General features: G+C 53.8%; 1 pseudogene; it reads right to left on the reverse strand.

The window, feature by feature from the left end:
* Nucleotides 1–1,628: 1,628 nt before the first annotated feature.
* LOC114489710 lies at nt 1,629–5,708 on the reverse strand (annotated as a pseudogene).
* Between the last annotated feature and the right edge of the window lie 677 nt (nt 5,709–6,385).

Raw genomic sequence — 6,385 nt, forward strand, 5'->3', positions numbered from 1 at the left:
GTCCGCAGGCCGGCGCTCAGTCCACTGAGCCACGCCAGCTCAGGCTTTTCACTTTCTTGACAGTGTTCTTTACTACACAAAAGTTTTTAATTTTGGTGAAGTTCAATTGAGATGTTTTGGGTTGTTTGTTTCTTGGCCTTTTGGTGTCATTTCTAAATCCAAGGTTATGAAGATTTATGCCTGTTTCCTTCCAAGAGTTGTATCATTTTAGCTGTTTATAATTAGGTTGTTGAGCCATTTTGCGTGAATTTCTGTACATGATTTGAAGTCACTCCACTGGTCTGTGCGTAGATACCCGGTGGTCCCAGCACCACTTGTTGGAGAGGCTACCTTTCACCCGCTGAAGGGTCGGGCTCCCTCGTTGAAGGTCAGCTGGCCACAGACGTGGCGTTCCCTTCCGGACTCTGCTCTGTTCCATTGACTCAGATGCATATTTTTATGCCAGCACCACACTATTTTGCTAACTGTAGCCCTGTAGGAAGTGTTGAAATTTGGATGCGTGAGTCCTCCAACTTCGTTCTTTTTCTTTGTTTCTTTTATTTTAAATTATATTTTGTTGGTTATGCTATTACAGTTGTCCTGATTTTTCCCTCTTTGCCCTCCTCCATCCAGCACCCCCCACTCCATCAGAAAATCCCCCCACCATTGCTCACATCCATGGGTCACGCGTATAAGTTCTTCAACTTCTCCAGTTTTTTTAAAAGATTTTATTTATTTATTTTTAGAGAGGGGAAGGGATGGAGAAAGAGAGGGAGAGAAACATCAGTGTGTGGTTGCCTCTCACATGCTCCCTACCAGGGACCTGGCCTGCAACCCAGGCACGCGCCCTGACTAGGAATCGAACCAGTGACCCCTTGGGTCACAGGTCAGCACTCAATCCACTGAGCTACACCAGCCAGGGCGCTTGTCCAGTTCTTATGCTTCACTTTACATCTCCCATCCTCATGACGAGTCTGTAACTACCTACTTGTATTTCTTCATCCCCTCACCTCTTCACCCATCCCCCGCACCCCCCTCCCACCCAGCAACCATCAAAACACTCTCCGTATCCACGATTCTATCTCTTTAAGTTTTTTTTAGATTCAATTGTTGATAGATTTGTATTTATTGTTATTTTATTGTTCATACTTTTATCTTCTTTTCTTAAATAAGTCCCTTTAACATTTCATATAATAAGGGTTTGGTAATGATGAACTCCTTTAGTTTTTACCTTGTCTGGGAAGCTCTTTATCTGCCCTTCAATTCTAAATGACAGCTTTGCTGGATAGAGTCATCTTGGTTGTAGGTCCCTGCTTTTCATAACTTTGAGTATCACTTACCAATCCTTTCTAGCCTGCAAAGTTTCCTTTGAGAAATCAGATGATAGTCTTATGGGAACTCCCCTGTAGGTAAGTTACTTCTTTTCCCTTGCTGCTTTTAAAGTTCTCTCAAGCCCTGGCTAGTATGGCTCAGTTGATCGAGTGCCAGCCTGCGAACCAGAGGGTTGCTGGTTCGGTTTTCCTGGTCAGGGCACCTACCTGGGTTATGGGCTGGGTCCCCTGTGGGGATGTGTGAGGAGCAACCACATATTAATGTTTCTCTCCCTTTCTTTCTTTTTCTTTTTCTTTCTTTTTTTTTTTCTTTTTTACTTTTGGACACCAGAACATTTATTGTGGGACTAATCAGTGAAATCCTTAAGATGAACCGGACGCTGCAACAGCTGCCCTCTTGGGTTTAGGTGTTGCTCCTTCACGGACTCCATGTCTGAATCCATGGTACACGACCTTCAGGTGCCTCGTGCGACCGGTCCAGGTGGTGTTTCGTCGCTTGGCCTTGGCACTCCAGTTATTCTTTCTCTTCCGCTTGGCGGGGTAGCTGCACTTGCCGCAGGTGGACTTCGCAGGTGGTGACCCTTCGAGCCGCAGCGGCGGCACAGCGTGTGCGTCTTGTTGCGGCGCTCGCCGAAGGATGACGTCATCTCGCTTCTGCCGCCGAGACCAAAGAGCTCTCCTCCCTTCCTTTCTTTCTCTCTCCCTTCCCTTCTCCCTAAAAATAAGTAAATAAAATCTGTAAAAACAAGAAAAGATTCTCTTTATCTCTAACCTTTGGTATTTTGATTATGGTGTGTCTTGGAGGGGGCCCCTTTGCATCCATGTCATCTGGGACTCTCTGAGCTTCCTGCATGTGCACGTCTGTTCCCCTCACCAAGTGCGGGGAGTTTCCTTTCGTTATTTTTTCAAATAAATTCCCAATTTCTTGCTCTTTCTCTTCTCCTTCTGGCACCCCTATGATTCAAAGTTGTGCTAGAGGCTGTTTATACTACCCTCTTTCTTTTGGATTCTATTTTCTCCTTGTTCTGATTGGTTGTTTTTAGCTTCCTTATGTTCCAAATTGTTGACTCGATTCTCGGTTTCACCCACCGTACTGTCATTTCCCTGCACGCTGTTCGTTATTTCAGTTAGTGTCTCCTTCATTCTGACCGGGTCTTTCTTATGCTGCTGAGGTCCTCACTGAGCTCCTTGAACATCCCAATAACCAGTGTTTTGAACTCTGCCTCTGATAGGTTGGTTATTTCCCTTTTGTTTTAGTTCTTTTTCTGGAGTTTTGCTCTGTTCTTTCACTTGGGCCATGTTCTTTGTCTCCTCATTTTGGCAGCCTCCCTGTGTTTGTTTCTACGTATTAGGTACAGTTGCTGTGACTCTGTGTCTTGGTTGTGTGGCCTAATGTAGTAGGTTCCCTGTAGGGTCCAGTGGCACAGCCTCCCCTATCCCCCAAGCTGGGTACTTGAGGTGCGCCCTTCGTGTGGGCTGAGTACACCCTCCTGTTGTAGTTGGGCCTTGATTGCTGTTGTCAGGTTAATGGGAGGGATTTACCCAGGCCAGTCAGCTGCAAGGACTGGCTGTGACCACAGAGCACCACCCTCTGCCCTCTGTGGAGGGAGGGTCAGCTGTGTGGGGGCAGGTGATGGTGCTCTGACATGGTCTGTAGCTGTCCAGTGGGTTCACAGGCCCTGGGGTTTCCCAGGTGGTGCAGGCCAAGGTCAGCCTTAACCTGTGTTTTGCCCAGGGCTGCCCTTCCTGAGCTATAAAGCAGTCTGAGACGGCTGCTACTTGTGCTGGGCTCGGGGATTCCCAGGCAAAACCAAGCTGTGAGCCTGGGCCGGCTGCTGCCCATGCTGGGCCCGGGGCTGCTCACCGAGACCAGCTGACTGGGAAGTTGTTTGTCTGAGAGGATTCAGGAAGTTGTGCAGCAGAAGCAGAGACCAGCCATTCGCATGGAAGAGCAGCTTGTGTGGGCCCATAAGTTGGGTGGGGCCGAGTCTCTGGGGATCTCCAGGGTGGGGCAAGCAGTGTTAGCCAGGTTGATAGAGTCTCAGATATGGCACCAACTTGCCAGCTCTGTGGGGGAGGGTTTAGAAAAGGGAGAATGGCCTCTGCCCGCCTTGATGCCAGACACGTCAGTCTCTCCCTGTAGGCCACTGCTGCCTTTCAAGCTGCCGCCCCTGCGTGCTGGAGCTCAGAGGAGTGAGCCTGAGTAGGTGAGTCCGTGTGTGGGCTCTTTCAGAGGAACTGCTTGGGGCTCCAGCTGTTTCTTCCGCTGGCTCAATTCCCACTGGTTTTCGCAGCCAGAAGTTGTGAGGCCTCATCTCCCTGACACTCTGGAGCCCTGGGCTGGGGGCTCCTTGTGTGGGGCTGGGACTCCTCACTCCTGAGATATCCCTCCCGAACTTGTATCCACCACGCGTGGACGTGGGACCAGCCATTCTGCATCTGTGCCCCCCCGCCACCTGTCTGGATGGATGCGGTTTCTTTAATTCCATGGTGGTCAGACTTCCGACCAACTTGATTTCTGACGGTTCTGAGCGATGGTTGCTGTATATTTTCGTTGCAGTTTTGATGTGGTTGTGCAGAGAGGCGAGCTCTGTCTGCCTGCGCTGCCATCTGGACCAGAAGAGATGTGTTTTTTTCCGCGTTGTTTTGGTGGATACTGTTGCCGGCGGAGTTTCTCCCTGTGCCTTGGAGCAGAGTTCCAAGGCCAGACTGTCCCGAGGCTCACAGGGCCACACTGCACCTCGCTCTCCACTGGCCAGCGGCCGGTCACTGTGGCCCGCTAGCAGCCAGACTCAGCACCCGAGGGGCACACACACTCACCCCACATCTGCCACACTGACCCCGTGACGGAAGGGTCGGGAGGTGACCCCTGAGTAAGAACGTGCGAGTTGCAGTGCGGCACGGTCGGGGCATCAGAAGGTCTCCTGGGGTCCTAATCAGAGACCGAGAGAGAACACACTCACTCGGTGCCGAGTGGAGGAGCTGCCACAGGGCCCAGGGCAGCGCCCAGAGAGGGGGGCTGAGGGAGGAAGCAGGGGTGCAGAGCACACACTGAGCCAGGAAAGAGGAGACAAGATGGGGAGAAGCGATGAGTCCCTGAAGGACATTGCCCGATCTGAACAAAGACTTGGGTCTGTAGGTTGATAGGACCTGCGGGGCCCCAGGCAGGTGACTTCAAAAAGAGGTACGTGCCTACAAAGGCCGCATGAAAAGTCTGACTTCCAGAGATGTGGGGAAACCCACGCTGCACTGGAGGTTACCTTCCCCCGTCGGGGGAGCGCCACCCTGCTGGCCACGTGCGGGTATTTCCTCTTCTGGATAGACGCAGCGTTTTCTCCTGATCTCTTCTCAGAAGAAACTCCGTCAGCTCAGGTTGGCCCAAGAATGTAATGACTTCTTTTACCGTTTGAGACGAGTTTCCTGGCCTGCATTGTTCAGGATGTGGGTCAGACCTCACCAAGAGCTTAGGAGCAGCCCCAGCCAGGTGGCTGCATGTTGTGAGGGCCCACCCACGGGGACGCAAGTGGGCCCCCAGTCCAGCGCTGAGCCCGTGTTTGATTGGTTTCGGGGGACCCCAAACGCTTCTCCTGGGGTTTAGATAAGGTGTCTGGACATCTGCTGGTAGGGCATTTAAGAGATCCAGTGTCACCTCCTTGAAACTCCGTAGCTGGCAACTTTGTTAGGTCAGCTAAGGTGTCGATTAAAGTCTATAATGTCCACAAATGCATTTAAATAGATACTTCGTCTTAGAAGGACTGAGTCCGGTAATGGTTTTTTACTTAAAAAGGCATTTTTAAAAACACAAACTTAAGTTATTCAATCGAATTCTAAAACCTTTGGTTAAAAGGAAATAGTACTCTCTGGCAAGAATAGAATTAAAAACTTTTTATCAGTAACAACGTAAAATCAGCCAAGTTATAAGTAAAAGTTAAAATAGCGTTCCTCTTCTAGACGGCTTTACGAGACGAGACGCACGGCTCACCGCGCTGGGTAAAGACGGGGTTGTGTCTGCGGCACCCACAGGGCTCGGCCAGCCTCACCGGGATCTAATTTTAGCGCACCCCTTTTCATCACACCTACCGAGCAGAAACCCCATAGCCGGCACCAGCCCCCCCTCCTCCCCTGAGGCTGCCCGTCCCTGGCGATACTGTCCGCTCCCCTGGTTTCAGCTGACAGCCCAAACCCTCAGCCAAGCTCCGGTGGCTGCACTCGCCTGGCCCCACGCGGACCCGGGCCATCGCTGGGACTCCTCCCTGACCCGAGGGGGGTGGGGGGCACGGGGGGCTGCCCGCCTGCTGGGCTGGTCTCGGGGCCACGCAGGTTCTCCGGGGACCCAGACACCTGCCGCGGGGCAGCCAGCTGGGAGGACGGGCGCTGGCCACCTCGGGCGCCCGCCATCCCGACGCTGACGGACCTGCGGGCGGAGAAGCCCCTCAGACGCTGGGCCCGGGGGGCCTGGCTGCCGCCCGAGCGCCGGTGCCCCGCTGAGCCCTGAGAGACGCGAGGTTGCCCTGCCGGGCCACTGGGCTCCGGGGTGCTCCGGGAGGCCGTGTCAGCGCTGAGGCCCTGCCCGACCGAACCCGGTGGGCTGGCCTCCCTGCCGGCCCCCCCCCCACCACCGGCGCGGAGCAGCCTCCCCTCCTGCCCCCGCGCTGGGCAGCTCCAGCCGGCACTCGGAACCTCCCCGCTCTCGCTCTCCCGCCCCGACCCCTCCCACCGGCCCCGACACCTGGCTGTGCCCCCTCTGGTCTCCACCCGTCTTCTCCCCCAACCACCCTCAGACCCCCCCCCCCCCGCCCCCGTCCTCCAAATAAGGAGGCGGCGTCATCACTGTTTCCTCGATCACCCAGCCCCTCCCCCTGCACCCCTGCCAGGCCCCTGAATGCCCCTGCCACACTCTCTGGGCTTGTCTGTTGACAGGCCCGCTGGGGTCCATGAACTTGACCCAGAGCACCTAGGCGAGGGGTGGGAGGTGAGAGGCAGCATCGCTCCCCTGCAGAGCCCAGGTCGTGCCTGGCACGCGGCCAATAATACATCAGCCAGTAAGTGTTACTGATGAACAAACTGTGCAGAAA

The sequence above is a fragment of the Phyllostomus discolor genome, chromosome 13 (assembly GCF_004126475.2).
Source record: "Phyllostomus discolor isolate MPI-MPIP mPhyDis1 chromosome 13, mPhyDis1.pri.v3, whole genome shotgun sequence".
Taxonomy (NCBI): Eukaryota; Metazoa; Chordata; class Mammalia; order Chiroptera; family Phyllostomidae; genus Phyllostomus; species Phyllostomus discolor.